A 19,233-nucleotide genomic window follows, 5' to 3' on the forward strand; every position below is an offset into this window, starting at 1 on the left:
CTGAACACTTGGGCACGTTGCCACCCTCACTGGGCACCTCTGCAGTTCTCCAGGTCTCAGAAGCCGGCTCGCAGCAATGTGCTGGTGGCAGGCATAGAGAAGCCGCTGGCCCCGGCATGGGGAGAGGAGAGAAACCCACTGCCCAGCTGGATGGGTAACAGAACACTCCTCCCGAGCCTGGAGACATCGACCCTGTGTATCTGCAGGTTCTGCAGCCACTGATTCAACTAAGTATGCATTGAGAATATTAGAAAAGAAAAAAAAAAGTAGGGGCCAGTGCTGTGGCATAGCGGGTAAAGTTGCCGCCTGCAGTGCCAGCATCCCACATGGGCTCCAGTTCAAGACCCGGTCGCACCACGTCCTATCCAGCTCTCTGCTGTGGCCTGGGAAAGCAGTAGAAGATGGCCCAAGTCCTTGGGCTCCTGCACCCATGTGGGGAGACCTGGAGGAAGCTCCTGACTTCTGGCTTTGGATAACTGGGGAGTGAACCAGCGGATGGAAGACCTTTCTCTCTCCCTGCCTCTCTTTCTCTTTCTGTGTAACTCTGACTTCCAAATAAATAATAAATCTTTTTAAAAAAAAAAGTAGGATTATGATGGTGTGCCCGTGCCTAACATGCACAGGTCTTTTTTTCTTGTCCCTATTCCCTAAACAATACAGCCTAACAGCTACTGACATAGCATCACACTGGGGTGGGTATTAGGAGTCATCTAGGGATGATCCAAAGGACACGGGGAGAGGTGCTAGGGCCACGAGGGGCTCTGCAGATTTTGACATCACAGGCAAGTCCTGGAAATAACCTGTTGTGAATACCAAGGGACAACTGTGCACTGCATGGCACAAATCTACCCAAATGTAGCACAAGCTAGAGCATGTCACCTCGCTGCCCAAGATGGTACCATTTTCCCAGAGCACTCTGGCCACGGTGCACTGGACCTGCAGAGCAGTGGCGGCAGCAGGCCCTGGTGGAGGGGGAGCCACCAGGTGCCGGGGCAGAAGGAGCAAGGTAACCCACCAGGTCAGGGCTGGGAGCAGGTTTCTAAAGCACAAGAAAGGGCCCCGGGGTGGGAAAGCTGATGTAAGCTGGCCAGATGGCCATGGAGGAATCACAGTGCTGGGGGGTGTCCCCCAACCTCCTTAGGGGTCCCATCTACTGCTGGGTATTCAGGAGTTTTCCATAGAACATGTATGTGCTGTCCTGCAGGAGATGCTAGGGGCCTGGGGGGAGGGGAGGAATCACACACCTGGCCAGAGCCCGGTGTATGTGTGAGAAACACACACACACACACACACACACGTGCGCGCGCGCACGAGCAGGAATTCCAGGAGCTGGGCCCAAGAGCTGCGGCTGAAGCCATGCCAGGAAGCATCCCAGGAGGAATTCAAGAGCATGTGAAGGACTCAGGGTTCCAGGAGCTGAGAGAAGTGACTGACAGCCAGAGAAGGTGAGGGGACTTCTGGGTTGCCAGACTGGGACAGTGGCACGGTCAGGGAGGCATTGTGACAGAGCAGTGAAGAGTCTGTTTCTATCAAAGCCACCTAGACTCTAAGTCCTGGGGTCCCACGCTGCCCCGGACACAAGCTCCTAACGGGATGCCTTTTCCGATCAAATGCAAGTGAAGAAGGTAGCCAAGGGAAGGTGCTTCTGTGTCGCCATCCCCCACTGGTGAAGCTGGTATGTGGAACGAGTTGTAGGTTCCAGAAGGAAGGTGGCAGGTGACGAGCCTGGTCATGGTCTGCGAGCAGGTGGTTGGAGGCCGTGATGCCACTCCGAGGCCAAAGCAGCTCAGAAATAAGAAGGTCTCTGACTTCCCATGAAATCACTTGATACAGAGCCCCACTCAAGGGCTACGATGGTTCGGAAGGAGAAGCAAGTTCTCTGCTTGAGGGACCACAGATCCCTCCCGGGTTGCACGCTAACTAGCTGGGAATGGCTTTGTCTCTCTGGCAGTCATTGTGAAGGGGAAGAGGCCACGAAAAGAAAATCATCCTTCGCCGGATTCTGTCCCGGTTGCTCCTCTTCCAGGCCAGCTCTCTGCTGTGGCCAGGGAGTGCAGTGGAGGATGGCCCAAGTGCTTGGGCCCTGCACCCGCATGGGAGACCAGGAGAAGCACCTGGCTCCTGCCATCGATCAGATCAGCGCGGTGCGCCGGCCGCATTGTGCTGGCCGCGGCGGCCATTGGAGGGTGAACCAACGGCAAAGGAAGACCTTTCTCTCTGTCTCTCTCTCTCTCACTGTCCACCCTGCCTGTCAAAAAAAAAAAAAAAAAAAAAAAAAAAAAAAAAGAAAGAAAGAAAGAAAGAAAAAAGAAAAAGAAAATCGTCCTTGATCGTGAAGGAGGCCTCGGGGAGGTCCCAGGGAGGGGCAGGTCTGCTGTGGATCGCTAGGTGCCTTGGTATTCCTTCTCAGCCACACTCCAGAGCCCCGTGACAAACACAGCCCAAGACTTGGCCTTTCAAGTTCTCCTCCTGTTTCTATCAGATCTCCATCTCCAGGGAAACAGGCACCTTTTGCAAGCAACCACGGACGATCCTTGAGGCTGTGTCTCGGGCAGACAGCAGTTGAAGTGGCAAAGGCACCAGTTGCTGGATCAACACAGCAGCCAGACTGACTCCTCCCTGTGCTCAAACACATCTCTCAAAAACATCACCTCCGTCAGACGACCCCTCCGGCTTCCACGTCAGGTCTGCTCCCCTCCTACCCTCTGCTAACAGGCAGCCCATCGGAGTTGTAACCTGGCTGTGTATGCACCTGTGATGTTGCCTGTTTATAACCAGGCCTTAACCTTGCAAAATGGATTGGGGAGAAATCAAAGGCGCCAAGTTCTGAAACTGATATATATATATATATATACATACATATATATATATACACATACACACACACACACACACACACACACTGGGTGAATGCTTCTAAAGAATTCGACTGAATTCAAACTTGAATTCTACTGAACTGGACTATTCGTGAAAACTCTCCCAGCAGGATGGCAGGGCTCTCTCGCCCTCTCGCCTCCGTGCTGGATTTGAAGCAGAATTAGCTTATGTGAATTAAGGAGAAAAAGAAGTTTGCATTCATATGCCAGCAAGCTAGACATTAATAAAATAAAAAATTCAGAAAAGTTGGGAGCATGCTTCTTTCTCGGTGGTCTCAAAGTTTCCTCGTTCTCTGCCGTGTTACTGCAGATAGCTGAATGACTAATGCTTCTTTAAAAAAAAAAAAGATTTATTTATTTATTTATAAGTCAGAATTACATAGAGAGAGACAGAGAGGTCTTCCAACCACTGGTTCACTCCCCAATTGGCTGCAAAGGCCGGAGCTGCGCCAATCGGAAGCCAGGAGCCAGCAGCTTCCTCCAAGTCTCCCACGTGGGTACAGGGGCCCAAGCACTTGGGCCATCTTCTACTGCTTTCCCAGGCCATAGCAGAGAGCTGGATCGGAAGTGGAGCAGCCAGAACTCGAACCAGAGCCCATATGGGCTGCCAGCACTGGAGGTGGCAGCTTTACCCGCTATGCCACAGTGCGGGCCCTGACTAATGCTTCTATGTGTACTTTAGTGCATACAATAAGGATCAAAAGCCTATGTCCGTCCCATGATGTCTACCAATAAGATTTTTGGTTTTTCAGACACCTTTTCTTCTGTGGCTTCCTGGGGAAGGTTTTCCTTGTCATTTTGTCTTTCCCTTCCCTATCTGAGGACATTGCGTGGCCAGTGTTCTGGTCTGTGCGTGAATATTCAGGAGCAAGAAAGAGAAAGATGGTGGAAGATCTATGCACAAGACAGGTGCTTTGCCCTTAGTCCCTTCCTTGAAGAGTGATTGCCAGCTCCTCTGAGTTTCATCCATCCCATTTGCTGTCTTGTCTTTTCCAACAAAAGTGACAATTTTCAAAGAATCCAGGAAACTCACTTTTCTGCTATGTCTCAGGCATTGCACAACATGTTTGCTTAACTGACTACTAGACACTGAGAGGACTGGATGCAGCAGAATCCATTGGTTGCAAACTCTGTCCAAAAAGCATCAATACTTGGGACGGCCCACTTGACTGGAATGAGAAGGCTCCGGAAGACCCTATCCTTCCAGGGTTTTCTTGGAAACAGATCGTTGGAGGAAGCTGTCTCCCAGCAGCAATTCCGGAAATCTTTGCAGGTTATTGCAAAGTTGACCATGTCTTCTCAATTGTCAAAGAGAGCTGCAAATTCTCCCTTTTGCATTCCTGCAAGCCATTGAAACATTCCAAGAACAATGACCTCAGGCTATTAGGGAACCACTAAAATTATGTTTACATGGGACAATACCTAGGTCCACGTCAAGGCAAACCATGAAAATAGACAAGTGCACACAGCTTTACCTTAGCAAGTGAAAATGCACGGACGAGTCTGAGATGACGGCTAACATATTGTGTTAGTCACGGCACGGTGACAAGGCAGCCTTCCACACGGTGGGTGGGAAGGTGTCTGGGCATAGTTTTTTAGTCGTCAATTTGGCAGTATCTATCAATATTTCAAACAGATGGGCCTTTTTATCCAGGAATCCCTTCCTAGTAATCCCTGACCCAAAAAAAACTTGAAGTATACACAAAGATATACGGATAAGGAAGCTAATACAACCCTGCTTGCAAAAGCCAAGTAGAAATGAAATATAATAAATGTTTATCACCAGGGATGGCTTCAATAAATTATGTCCAACCATTCCTCTGAATAACACTCAGTAGCCTTTAAAACTAAAGAGGTAGGGCCGGCGCCGCGGCTCACCAGGCTAGTCCTCTGCCTGTAGCGCCGGCACTCCGGGTTCTAGTCCCGGTCGGGGCGCTGGATTCTGTCCCGGTTGCTCCTCTTCCAGGCCAGCTCTCTGCTGTGGCCCAGGAGTGCAGTGGAGGATGGCCCAGGTGCTTGGGCCCTGCACCCCATGGGAGACCAGGGGAAGCACCTGGCTCCTGGCTTCAGATCAGCCCAGCGCACCAGCCATAGCAGCCATCTGAGGGGTAAACCAACAGAAAAAGGAAGACTTTCTCTCTGTCTCTCTCTCGCGCTCTCACTGCCTAACTCTGCCTGTTAAAAACAAACAAACAAAAAAACAAGACAAAACAAAAAACTAAAGAGGTAGATATAATAATAAATCTCCATGCCCTATTATTTTCTTACAAGTCGGCAAACAGTACGCATAGAATGAGATGTTTTTAAAATCATACACTGGGGCCGGCACTGTAGCGTAGTGGGTAAAACCACGGCCTGCAGTGCTGGCATCCCATATGGCTGCTGGTTCAAGTCCCAGCTGCTCCACTTCCAATCCAGCTCTCTGCTATGGCCTGGGAAAGCAGTAGAAGATGGCCCAAATCCTTGGGCCCCTGTACCCACATGGGAGACCCGGAAGCAGCTCCTAGCTTCAGATCGGTGCAGCTCCAGCTGTTGCAGCCAATTGGGGAGTGAACCAGCAGACGGAAGATCTCTCTCTCTCTCTCTCTCTCTCACTCTCTCTCTCTCTGCATCTTCTTCTTTCTCTGTGCAACTCTGACTTTCAAAATAAATAAATCTTTTAAAACAAAAATAAAAACATACACCTATGTGTATACATATGTCGATGCACTAAAATGCCTAGTAGAATACTGGTTAACACAGTTAACATTAGTTACCTCCTGGAAGGGTGGAGGATTGTGGGATGCATTGATCAGGACGCCTTGAGCTACAGTTAGTGAAAACTACTCATCGTGCTTCACGTGGTAAGCAGGGTTTCAGAACCTCAGAAACTTCCCGAGGGCCGCCGGCCTTAGGGACTTCAGAAGGTCAAGGGCAACATGGAGGCCCTCTTTCTCACCTTTAAACTCTTCCACAAGTCAGCTCATGACTGCTGGCTGCTCAGCCCACTCGTTCCAGCATCCACTGGGAGAAAAGGGGCCGGGGGCGGGGGGCGGTTCTTCGCTGGCCTCCTGTAAGAGCCAGGGAAAGTTTCCCAGAAGCCTCCCAGTAGCCATCTCATGTTATTGGCTAGGATGGGATCCACATGATCATTCCGAGCCAATTACTCACCAGGACAGCAGGCCCACCCAAAGTGCTTGGCCAATCAAGAGACAGGTAGAGGGAGGGTGGACTCCTGTGCAAAATCAGACTTTTGCCAGGCAAAAAAAAAAAAAAAAAAAAAAGTGGAATGAATGTTGGGTAGACCACAGGTGAAGGGGATCTTCTTTTTACTAGAAACAATTCTGTGTTGCTTGACAAATTTTATAAGATAAACCTATGTGACTAATGTTTTAAAAATCTAGTCTAAAAATACTTTAATACCTAGAAAAGAAACTGGAAGGAAATATGACAGAACTTCAAAGAAGAGTGTGGAAAGATGGAATGAAAATATTATTTGGGCACACAAAAAAATTTGAAATGCAACATAGTTCTTTAACAGTACACCTTTTCCACGAAGTGTTTGAGGACCCCCTCATATGCACGAATTTCAGATATTTTTTGCACCATCATAAACTCCTGTCTCAATTCCATTCTCCGTGAGCTGTGAGGCTACACAGCACCTCCTCGCCTGCTGCTCTAGGGCTGTGTCTCCTGCCTGCTTTGACATGGGTGGAGGGGCTGTGTTTGCTGGAAGCCAGGATGGTTTTGGGGACCTGGGAACATCGGCCTTCAACAAAGCGGCAAAGTCCACACAACTGGATCCCCCGGTTCCATCTCCCATCTTGTGGCCCCACGCTGTTCCGATCTCCATCTTGGGTGCCAGAGCTCGATGCCCGACTTTCTCTCCCTCGTGCCACCCCCCTTCACCCAGGTCTTCCCTCCCCCTAACGCTACATTGCTGTTGCCTGTCTCCTAGCACTTGGGGTTGGTTTTCCAGGTTTACTCTCAGGGAACGCGGAGGAAGAGTGGCGGCAGAGAAATCCCCTTTGCAAATAGCAAACAGAACCCCCAGAATGTGAAAATGCAAAGCAGAGTATTTTCAGGGCTGCCCAGCCTACCTCAGGTCAGGGCGAAGAGGCCACTGCCCCGGGCTAGCCGAGAGGAAGCAATCAGCTCAGTGGGCAAGGAGGAGTGCTGAAAGCCTCCACTGAATTCTGGCATGCCCCTGCAGGAAGGCAGCTAATTCATACTAAGGTAAAGAGGACTGACAGATAGTTTTAACCTTCAAGAGTGTCCTACCAGGAAAAGGACCACTGCCTCCCAACCACCGAGGTCCAAGTTTTCCTGTCCACCATGTATACTGAAGGAGCGCCCAATGGCCACCACCACCAGCCAGCCCACTTCTCTTTGGTTTGATGAGCCCCTTCAAGGCAACAGATTCCACAGGCATCACCAAAACTCCGAACACGCCACCTGGAGACCTCTGTCCGTCCGTATACCCTGGGTCACCCCCCACCCCCCAGCCCAACCTTTGTACTTGTGAGGTGCAGGGTGGCCTCCCATCCACGCAGATGGTGTGGAATACTCAGATCCGTCCATCACCTCAGGCATTCATCATTTCTTTGTGTGCTGGGAACATTCAAAATCCTCTCTATTAGCTCTTTAGAAATATACAATTAATTGTTGTCAGCCGCCGGTACACCCCACTGTGCCACGGGCATTAACAGCGATTCCTCCTACACACCAGCCAGTCTGGAGCAGCAGAATCTACCTACCGGAGAAAGTATCCGAAACAGCCTGGGGGTAGTCTGCAAAGCTAACCAGAAGCCGGGCACTTGGTCATCACCTGTTTGGCATCGGATTCATTTTTCCAGCGACTGCCCTCCCATCCTAGCGGGGGTCTCTACCCCAGGCCTTGGGCTTGCTGGTTAACCAAACTGGATCTCACACTGGTGAGTTACGTGGAAAACCAGCTCAGGAACCTGATCGATCTCCTTGCTGCGCAGCCCCCTCGCTCCCTTCAACAGCCACAGGAGCAACCCCTGTTGCAGGGCCTAAAGTGTGTTCCTAGCTTGGGAATCCTACAAAGGAGCTAGCATTCTTTGCCCTGTTTGTCTGATAAGAGCTCTAGGAATCAGAGAGCTTAGAAAGCTGCTCCAAGACACACAGTAGCTGATAGGGAGCCCGTCCCAGGTCTGTCTGCGCTTTGTGTCTGCCAAGTCACAAAACTCTCCATGCGAGTGCAATGACAGGTCAAGGTCAGGTCAAGGTCAGCGACGTGGAAGCCCTTCCCTGGCCTCCTGTCCTGCCACCACCCTCCAGCGTGGCATCCCGCCACCTCATTTGCAGTCTCTTCCCTACCCTGTCAGCTCCTTAAAGGCAGGTGCAGCCCAGCTTCCCTATTTTGTTACTATTTGAGTCTATATAGTTCTATGCAAGGGGCATGGATTTCACACTCTTTTTTTTTTTTTTTTGCACCAAAATAAACTTATTTTGTAATACCACTTCCCATGAACTTTCTGAAATACCATCATCCATGCTCAGTGAACAACACCTCTGGGTTAAGTGCACCCCAGAACCTTGCTAGGGGGTAACACTGGGAAGCTGGTGAGAAATACAGAGACGCTGGCCCCAAGCCCCAGGGGATCGACTCCTGTGCACTATGATGGCCATCGCTCTCCGCCCACACCAGTGCAGAAAACATACTCTCCCCATTCCGGATCACCAAATGGAACCACTCATTGAGACCCAGGGAAGTCCAAGAGCTCTCTGGAGGAAGAGAGCTTTACCTAAGAAATGACTTTGCTTAAAATGCCCAGTGATCCTGCTGTCAGTCAATGAATTCCAGTGAGAAGCAGTCCTGCCTTAGCTAAAGAATGCCTGAACAGTCACCCCTTTTAAAGATGCTCACGTTTAATAAATATTTACTTAGTGCTCAAAGGTACCATTCATCATCATCAGGTTTAAAATAGAATCTCTCACACTGAAGCACCCCAGCACCATTCAGAAATGTCTAACCTTTGGGTAGCGAGCTCATTTGCCGCACCTATTCACTGAGTCTGAACAAGGCCCCTAGGGAGGAGAGGAGGGATGAAGGTGACGGTGCGGACCTCCTGTCTTTGCTGCAACCAGCAGGAGGATCATCCAGAATGTGCTAATCAAACATTTCTGTAAGCAAACGACGTATCAAGTACCGTTTCCACTATTTAAATGTGAAACTCAATTAGATGCTTGCTAGGACGCAGCCAATTAAACCGGTGGCACAAAGCAGCCAAGAATACTGAGTCACTAGGCTATTTTCAACACCTCGCAATCTGACCTGACTTGGGAAAGAGATGTCACCGTGTGCATGGGGCAGTTAGTGTCACCATCACACGGGAAAAACTGACGATTCATGTGAAGACCAAAACGCCTACCTGTTCTAAAAATTAAGCAGACCTAGCTGCCTAGACCCTTAAATTTTAAGAACGATACTTTGAAAAAAATTAATATCTAGAGACATTAGAAGTATGTGCATGCATTATTATTTTAGTGTTAAAACATCATCAACTTTGACTGTATAACCTAAGAACAAACAGTCGTGGGAAAAGCAAGCTGCAAAGATTTCCAAGAGTTAAGAAAGACTACCAAAATAAGATGAATTCAACTTCATAATGACACATATTAGGTGACGTGTTTTTACCATTTTCATTATTAAACAGCCAAAAATATAAAGAGGAGTCCACATTGTTCTAAAAGAACCAAATGAACTGAAGAGCAATAGTTATTTTCTACATAAAGATCAGTTCCTTAGTCACCATCTGAACGCACTCCCCTCTTCATGAGATATTTCTTTTTCATCACACTAATTAGGAAAGCCTCACGTGGCTCCTTTCTTGGCATGTTTAGCTCTTTGGGGGGTAACGTTTTATTAATAATGTATTTCCTCTACAACGTAGTCCCTCCTGTTGGCTCCACGGGAGCCACTGTTGGGGACAGTGAGGATAAAATCCATTCCACATTTAAACACAGTGGGACAGACCGGCAAATAAACAGAGACACCGGTTTCCCAGGAGAAAATGGCTAAAAGCAACTCATTTACAATCTTTCTAAGCCACTCTCTAACCTCTCTGTGAGATGGAAGATAATCATTCAATGTCTTCATGGTGCACATTTTATTTCTAACTAAATCTCTCAGTAGACTGCTGAGAAGTACCAAGACTTCTGGTCCTGACTTAGCTGCAGAATGAAATACTGATTTTTTTTTTTTTTTTTTTTGCTTTTGTAACATAGTGGCTCAGGTCAGAATAACTCATTTCAACAGGATACTTGCATTTGGGGTGGAGGAGGGAGCGTTTCAACAAATTTGATGGTTATTTCTGGCACAGTTCTGCAGCCGGTCTTAGTGGCAGAAAGATTGCAATCATACCTGCCCTTGACTTTCAACAGCTCTTCGCAAGGAGGGCAGGTCTGTCGATTGCAAGCCGTAATTGGCTGGTCAATTTACTGGCTGGGCACAGAGTGTGCAAGCGAGCGGAGGTGCTGACAGCCGAATCCTGACTGAAACTGCTTTAGGGCTAATTATCTGGGAAGTCCAAAAGGGAAAAACCCTCCGATTAAGGAGGTCTGGGTTCTCAGCGATGAAGACCGGCCAGCTCAAGTTAATTTCCCAACTGCTCCAGACGTCACCTGCAAAGCGACAGGCCAACCATGCTAAAGAATCCTGGGCGGGCATCAGAGCAAGGGGTAAGGAGGGAAGGCTGGGACTCTCCTGTCGCGGCCCCTCCAGAACACCTGTGGATCGCCAGGGGTTTTTAGCTTTCGCACTAACAGCCTTTCTGGCTTAACCCTGCGAGTTTTTGAGACTTGCGGGGGCGAGTGGGGGGAGGGGGTGCGTGTGTCTATTTCGGGTTTCCATCTTGCTTGATCAACAAAACTGCTAATTATTTATGAATCACACGGCTGAAAACAAACTTTCTTACCTTGAGCAATTACAAGTGGCTAGCGGAGGCGAGGGGGCTGGTAGTGAATGTACCCTGCGGTACCCGTGCCTTTCCCAACCGCCTCTCCCCGCTGCCCGACTCCGCGCCACGCTTTAGAAAGCTCAAAGGTGCGCCCTTCGGCAGCTGCGGGGTAGGTACACCTGCCAGCAAAGCAACACCCCGCCTGGCAACCTGGGCGGCCGCAGGGGCGTCCTCCAGCTCTTGGAGCGCACAGCGGGCAGCCCTGGCACTCACTCCAGCCCGGAACCAATTCCGACCCAGGGACCCGGACACACCGCGGGCCCGGGGCGCGCACGCTGCACTCTCCAGGATCCGGGGCGCTCCACGCTTGGCGAGGGCGCGCCCCGGGGGCTTAGGGAGGGCTGAGGACAATCCCCCAAACTGCTTCGCCCGGTACCCATGAAGACCCCCCGCAGATTTCGAGGTTCTGAGTGCCTCCCGAGGGCGAGACGCGTCTGGAGCCCACCAGCCCCGATGTTGCGGTGGTCGGGCAGCACAGACCCCCTGCACCCCACCCCACCCCCGGCGCAGCACGACTGCAGGGAGACCCACCTCTCCCGCGCCCCTTCGTCCCCGCGCCCGAGGTCCCCCAGCGCCGCGCAGCCCCGCGCCGCCCCGCGCCGGAGCGCCCGCCCCTCCCGGCCCAGCGCGTCCCCGGGGCCGGCGAGCAGGTGACCCGGTCCCGCGATCCCAGGCGCACGTCCTCCCAACCCGCACGCCCCGCGTCCTCAGGTGCGGCCCTTACCTCGGAGCGGGCCGGGACGGCGCCGCGGGGCCGGGCGCGGACAGGGCCGGGGAGACGCGCCTCCCGCCGCCGCTGGGAGCCGAGCGGCAAGCGGGCGCGGCGAGCTCCTCCCGGGCGGCGGCGGGAGGCGCTGCTCTGGCTGCTGCCGCCGCCGCCGCCGCCGCGGCTGCGGGTCTCGTAGCTTCGCCGCCGCCGCTCCGGGGCCGCCGCAGCTCCGGGGCCGCCGCCGCGCTGGTCCCTCGGCTCCTGCGGGAGGCCGGCTGCTCGCGCGGCAAACTCTTCCGCACGCAGAGCCGGCGGGGAGAGCCGCCGGCGCCTCTGCCTCCTCCCTCTGCCTCCTCTCCCCTCCCTCCTCCCTCCCTCCCTCCTCCTCCTCCTCCTCCTCCTCCTCCTCCTCCTCCTCCTCCTCCTTCTTGTTTTCCGCCTCCCCTCCCTCCTCCGCCGCTGACACCGCCCGCAGGGTCTCTCTTGGCCCCGACCCAGCCAGGGACAGGCACCCCGGTGCGCGCCGCAGGCAAACGCACCCCGAAGACCTCTGGCTTCCCCGCGCGTCCCCGGCCTGCCTCCGCCCCTGCTGGGCAGAGAGGGACGTGCGGCGGGAGTCCGGCTTGGGGCGTTGGTGCTTGCAGGTGAAACTGGCCCACAGGCGAGGCAAGGCGGATGCGGGGCCGCCAGCCGAGGTCCCGTTAAAGTTGTCACTCTGGGGAAACCAAGAATCTTCGGCCCCTAGCAGGGCCGGCCGCCACCCTGCCGGGCGCGCCCGCGCCCGTCACCCTGTCCGTGCCATCCCAGAGGGGCAGGCGTGCACGCGGGGCCTGGCCCAGCGGGCAGGGCGCAGGACGCGTCCCCGCGGGGGCCACTGCTATTTCTCAATGAGCCGGAGGTGGGAGGGGGGCGCAGGTGGGAGGCCGCGAGCGGAGGAGATGCCGGCGAGCGCGGTTGCCGGTAGGCCAGCGGCGGCGGCTGGCGAGGGATCGTCGGTGCCTATTCTAAAGCGAACCTAGCAGGTCCGGAAAATGGGCCAAGGGTGGGAAGGCACCGGCTCACTGCCCCCTCCCCGGCGGAGGCGAGTGGGGGCGGGGGTCGGCGGCTAGGAGCGCGCTCTCGCTCGCCGGGCTCCTCTTTGCCTCCACCTCCCTCCCCTCCCCCGCTGCCTTCCTCTCCTTTTGCACCAGTGCAGGAAATGTTCCACTGACCTACATATTTTTCCAAACATACGTGACCTTTTTTTTTTTCCCCCTTCTGTGGGAGGAGACAGGCAAGGATCCAAGTAAAAGAAGCTTGGAGAAGCAGGCGCGCGCGAGCAAACAGGGAGGTTTTCACCAGGGCTGCCGCAAACACACCAAGCCGCCACGGATGAGCCCTGCGAACAGCCGCGGGGCTGCCACACCGAGTGCGGGGGGGGAAGCGGGCCGACCGTGCGCCCCACCCCCGGGGTCACGCACGGTGGCCCTTGCCTCCCCTGGCCCAGCAGCCCGGAGGCTCCGCAGCCGGGAGGCGCCGGGGTAGAAGCCCTGAGGAGGGTAGAAGGCTGACTCCCCCACCTCCTCCCCCCCCAACCCAGCCCAGAAGGTCGCCCCTTCCCTGCCTTCTCTTAGGTACGTGGCCTGGAACTGCGGCTTTGCTCGCGCATTCCAGCAAGTGGCCCTGGAAAGGAAAGCGCCCCCCGCTGGCCCTGTGCTGTCACAGTGGGTTTTGTGGCCAGAAGGGGTTTCCCAGGGTGCTGGCGCTGAAGGAGCGCTGGCCCCGCGCTGGTGGTTTGAGGGTGCGCCCTCCGCCCGTGAGCAGGGTGCCACTGCCTCTCCTCTGCTCTCTGGAGGCTCGTGGGCCCGCTCCCGCGCCGACCCGACCAGCAAGCGCCTTATTTGGGCATGCAACCCCACACCGTCAATTAGATCAAAACGTTCACACACAGCTCCCCTTCCTCACCCCCGGTAAAGTAGGTCATTCTCTTTATTTCCCACTTGTATTATTTTTGTCTAATTCTCCTCCTGAAGAGTAATCAACTCCAGGAGCTTTGAGCATCCTAAAAGAGCAGCTGCTAACTCTTGGACTTGCCCTTGACCCGGAGGTCCAGAAAGATTGTCTAGAAAGGTCTAGGTTGTCTAGAAACAGAGAGCAGAGGAGAGGCTGTGGCACCCTGCTCACGGGCGGAGGGCGCACCCTCAAACCACCAGCGCGGGGCCAGCGCTCCTTCAGCGCCAGCACCCTGGGAAACCCCTTCTGGCCACAAAACCCACTGTGACAGCACAGGGCCAGCGGGGGGCGCTTTCCTTTCCAGGACCACTTGCTGGAATGCGCGAGCAAAGCCGCCGTTCCAGGCCACGTACCTAAGAGAAGGCAGGAGAAAGGCATTTGGCCCATCACCATGTGGAAGTCACTCCCTCTCCAAAAGGAGGGAGAAATGGTTTCCTTGATTTTGCTGTATTTTTCTACCAGATCTTTTCCTGCAGGCAAAGGGCTGGCCTCATCCAGCCCTTAAAACCTGGCGCTGTCTAACGTCTATTAGGAAGAAGCTGTGCACTTTTAACTGGATCTGAGGGAGGTGATTGAAAACCACCCCACCCCCCACCCGGGGCTTTGAAAGTGATTCCAACTCCCTTCCCCTACTCCCTTCTGCAAACTTGTTGAACAACCCCTAAGTGATCTCTTAGGAAACTTGAGATGGCCTGCAATAACTCACCAGATCATTCTGTAGTGCAACAAGTATATTTGCTAAGATCCGTTTTCCATCTGTTGCCCGGTGAGCTGTCCTACTGAGTATGTGCTTTCTGCTTAGCTCCTAGTGTTACTCCCACCTAGGTAGGGAGGATGCTCCTCCCACTGTAAGAATGGGGTCTGCAGCGCAGAATCCAGTCACGGCTGGAGGAGGACAGGGTCCCCACACCTAGAGAAGAGTGGCAAGGGAAAGTTTACCAGCGGTTCATCCCATGCACTTGACAACTCAGTTCCTTCTAACATTTGCTGAGGGCTTAACGGTGAGTCAGGCTGGGCTTGGCCTATGAGGGATCCAGGGGACATTAAGTTGGTTTCTGTACAGAGAGTGTTGATGATGTCAAGGCAGGGATGAATAGAAGCCAAATAGGCTACCGCCAATCGGTAAAGTGTCCATGGCTTCAAAGAAAGGCATCAGAATGGGGTCCTTGCAGGAGACAGCGTTGGTGCTGGGATTTTTCATGAACCAGATCAGGAAGCGAAGTAGATAGTCATGTATACACTCTGCAAAAGGTGCAGCATGCAAACAAAAAGCCATTTCACGGTGGCGTTGTCTGGGGAAAGCAGAGGGAGCGATGCAGACAGGTGATCCATAGTGCAGTGTTAAATGAGATAGGAGTTTGGTGTTCTGTTGCCCAGCAGGGTGAGCATAGTTAGCAATCACGTGTTGGCCATCTCCAAATTGCTAGAAGAGAGGATTTTTTAAAATTTATTTGACAGAGTTAGACAGTGAGAGAGAGAGAGACAGAGAGAAAGGTCTTCATTCCGTTGATTCACCCCCCAAATGGCTGCCACAGCCGGAACTGCGCAGGTCTGAAGCCAGGAGCCAGGTGCTTCCTCCTGGTCTCCCATGCGGGTGCAGGGCCCAAGCACTTGGGCCATCCTCCACTGCCTTCCTGGGCCACAGCAGAGAGCTGGACTGGAAGAGGAGCAGCCGGGACTAGAACTGGCACCCATATGGAATGCCGGCTCCGCAGGCAGAGGATTAACCAAGTGAGCCAGAAGAGAGGATTTTGAATGTCCTAATAAAGAAATGATAAAAGATTAAGGTTATGGATATGCTAACCCTGAGTTGACCAATACCCAATGTATACATGAGTCAAAACATCACACAGTGCCCCAAAATTTGTACAAATATGATGGACCAGACAATAAATAAATATTAAAAAGAACTGTGTTGCCAGCTATGGGAATTTTCACGTGGTTGCAGTTTTAGTTTCTTAAGAGAACATGAGTTGATTGATTGAGTGCTGTGGTGATGTATCTAGGAAACCCAGGTATATTTCAAAGAATCAAAATGTATGGAGGAAGCCGGCGCCGTGGCTCAATAGGCTAATCCTCCACCTTGCGGCGCCGGCACACCGGGTTCTAGTCCCGGTTGGGGCGCCGGATTCTGTCCCGGTTGCCCCTCTTCCAGGCCAGCTCTCTGCTATGGCCAGGGAGTGCAGTGGAGGATGGCCCAGGTGCTTGGGCCCTGCACCCCATGGGAGACCAGGAAAAGCACCTGGCTCCTGGCTCCTGCCAGGATCAGCGCGGTGCGCCGGCTGCAGCGGCGGCCATTGGAGGGTGAACCAACGGCAAAAGGAAGACCTTTCTCTCTCTGTCTCTCTCTCTCACTGTCCACTCTGCCTGTCAAAAAAAAAAAAAAAAAAAAAAAAATGTATGGAGGAGAGGATCAAACAGTATTTTATAGTCAAATATCTCAATCTTTGGAGATATCAGTGACATAATTCAAAGTTTTCACAGAGTAATGGAACATTCTTTTGTAGAAGTTGAACCTGGAGCATATCCTACTTAAAAATATTCACCCAGCCAAATTCTCTCAGTATAGTACTGAGTGACTATCTGTATATTTGTGGTATTACATGTGACCAAGAAAGTAGGGGCTACCACCCATAATTGCATCGTTATGACTCAGGGCTTGGGACCCGTGTTGAATGCACGTGTTCACTGACTTGGACACAAACTATAGGATCGACAATGAGGTCAAGTTTCTAGGCTGGATGCTATTGCCATTCTTAGAATCAAGTGGCAGAACTTTTTTTCATATGAATGTCTTTGGTACTTTGCACTTCAAAATTCAAAAGAAAACTAAGGTGCAAGGCTACACATCATTAGGTAAAATAATATTATACCAGAGGAGAAAAACATTAGCAAAGGAGAGGCGAGTGAGCAGAGGCATGAATTGGCCTTAGAACCCAGTAACTGGAGACTGACTCAGAGGCCAGAGCTCATGAGCGCCTGTGGAAGAAAGACTAGGGAATGCCCACTCTGTGTTGCATTACTGTGGGAAGCATTACTCGTGCCCTGGTTCTGCAGAAGCTTCATCGCAGAGACAAGCGCAGGACGCAGCAGGCTCCCTCCCGACTCTGAGGATGCCACGAGGGGACAATCGAGGCCTTGTGTAGCTGCTTGGTAGACATAAGCCTTGGCTTGGCATCCGTGCCTGTTAGATCATGTGGTTGGCAAGCTGAAGAATGAACTAAGGTTTCCAGAGCAGAAAACTGGGCCCTGGGAGTCTGGAGGGGACGAAGTCCTCAGGTCTCTGTGTTAACTGCAGGAGCACAGGGCATGACGGGAGGAGACGGGTCACGTGTGTTTGCAGGTCTGTGCTTGCACACACATGCACGCACACACACAGAGGCTGGCAAAGGTGTGACAGCATGGACACTTGAGAGTAGTCTTTCCTTGTGCTTAAGCCCCCTGAGGCAGTCCCTTCGTGTACACATTCTCTAATAATAAAGTTTGATTCTAGGTCTCATTTACTTCCCTTCTAAGATTTTTTTTTATTAAGAAAGCTTTTTAGAGCAAAGTACAGAAAGTTCCCATATGCCCCTACTCCCTAAAGCACACGCAAAGCCTCCCCCACTTTTGCTACCAGCCCTACATCCACACATAATCACCCAGAGTCCACAGCTGACATCAAGGCTCTCAGCATGTTATAAAATTCTCTGGGTTTAGACAAATGTACAGTGACCTGTATCCAAAGTGATATCACACAGAATCATTCCACTGCCCTGAAAACCCTCCCTTCTCCACCTGTTTATCCCTGCCTGTCCCCTAACCACTGTGCAACCCTCAGTCTCTTCATTGTCTCCATAGTTTTTCCTTTTGCAGAATGTCATATAGTTGGAATCACGCGGTGTGTGGCCTTTTCAGACTGGCGTCTTTCACTTAGTAAAGTTTCCTCCATATATCTTCATTACTTGTTAGCTCATTTCTTCTTAGCACCAAATGCTATTCCATTGTCTGCATAGGAGGATTTTTAAAAGCGATCTTTCAGTAAATAATGTTTGTGGTAAGAAAAGGTGACACTTAGCTAATACTTAATGTGCCGAGTATTTACATTACCTCATTCCATCTTCACAAGGCCCTGGAAAAAGACGATTTGTTCTTTTCAGCTGGCAGACAATGAATCTGACTTAGAGAGAGACTCAAGGTGCCCTCAGGCACCTGGGAATACATGGCAACGTGGGGCCTTGAACTTGACTCTGGTGCCTGTCTAGCCCGTGCTCCCTCCCACCCACTTAGCCACGTCAGACACGCCAGCACTAAGACGTTCATGGCATCCTTGCTCTCCATGAAATCCTGCTGGGGGAGGAACTGATGCCAAGTCAGTTCTGCTCCGCTCCTGCACATGTCTTATCTCTGTTTTCCCTTGCTCTCCTCTCAGTGCATCAGTTATTAATATCTTTACTCCATTTTTAAAGTGGCTATCTTCCAAGTGCTTGAAAAAGAACTCCAGGAGGAAGGATTGGAGTTGGCAAAGGAGCCACGCTTGGGCCTGATAATTCATAGAAGGAAATAAAGTCAGTGGGGGCGACACTTGGGTTATTGGCACGTTGGCACGTCACCAAGGACACGGCTTGGACTTTGGCCGTTGACAAGCCGGGAGTGTCCTTTTGTAAACATGTGGTCTTCCAACTCTGGTTCTCAGGTTGGGAAGGTTGCACACCCCTCTCATTACAGGAAAAGTTTGGATGCAGGTCAAGCCTCCTTCTCTTGGCCCCGAATGTGGCACCAGTGCAGGCCAGCCCAAGGAGGGTGCATTGTGCAGCTGGTACCTCCTGTCAGCCTGCTGGTGAACATAGTGGCCAGGGATGTAGCCTTTCTCACTCAAGGGAGAGTATTTTCTTGGGAAAATGCTCAGGTCAAATTATGACTGCTCCAAGGACTTGTTTAAACTACCCCACCTTAAGCTAACAACCATCACGAGTGAACCCATGGAACGTGGAAGAGACACTGCTCCCACTGCCTGTGGGAGGTAGAATGGGGGAAAATTCCTTTACACACCGGGTGCTGGGAAAGAAGACACAAGGACTGTAAAGGTGAGTGAACTGTGAAATGTCAGTAGGATGGGAGGTGGTGTTCAGTTCTTGCAGTTAGCCTAGGAGAGTTGAGAAAGAATGGTAGCGTTCAAGCACATCCAAGATAAAGAAATCGCTGCAGCTCTGAGACAGGTTGCAGCTCTGTAAGGTTGCTGGCCCGCATTTGTGGAGGGGCAGGCAAGCTGTTGAGACGTAGACTTTTCCAACAAGTGTGAAGAACACCTACCGTGGACTGGGCAGAAAAACATCTGTGCTGACACCCAGCGGCCATTGTCTTTACCTGTGTTCAGCTCCTGTCCCATGGAACTCAACTCCAAAGAGGTCATTTCTATGTGTACCTGAGTCCGTTTGTAAGAGCACACACTCACCAGCGGGCACCTTCAAGTCATTTCCCAGGTTGGTTTCCACTTTTGTCTTACTTTGACTTCTGGACCACACTGTTTGAGTAGTCAGATTTCTACCCTGGCAAATGCACAATCGGCCACGTACTTTGCCCAGACGAACATCTAGTGATAGGAAATTCATTACACACCGTTCACTTGAAGAGCTAATTATAGAAACATGTTCTCCAAGGAGCTACTTACGGCCCCTCCCAAGGAAGCTGTGGACTATGCATTTCCCGTAGG

The 19,233-nt window shown here is 52.0% G+C and overlaps 1 protein-coding gene across 7 annotated transcripts in view; it reads right to left on the reverse strand.

Annotated features, from left to right (window-relative positions):
• Nucleotides 1-12,203, reverse strand: part of NPAS2 (neuronal PAS domain protein 2) — a 182,735-nt gene extending 170,532 nt beyond the window's left edge. For 3 of the 7 annotated variants that reach the window (XM_051835559.2, XM_051835548.2, XM_051835536.2), the window contains exon 1: nucleotides 11,565-11,698. The gene's annotated coding sequence lies outside the window, so the exon portion shown is untranslated. Of the gene's footprint in view, nucleotides 1-11,564; nucleotides 11,705-12,088 lie in introns of those variants that run through there. The other 4 variants (XM_070068721.1, XM_070068724.1, XM_070068722.1 and 1 more) reach the window with 4 other exon arrangements.
• Between the last annotated feature and the right edge of the window lie 7,030 nt (nucleotides 12,204-19,233).

This window comes from Oryctolagus cuniculus, chromosome 2 (assembly GCF_964237555.1).
Source record: "Oryctolagus cuniculus chromosome 2, mOryCun1.1, whole genome shotgun sequence".
Classification (NCBI taxonomy): Eukaryota; Metazoa; Chordata; class Mammalia; order Lagomorpha; family Leporidae; genus Oryctolagus; species Oryctolagus cuniculus.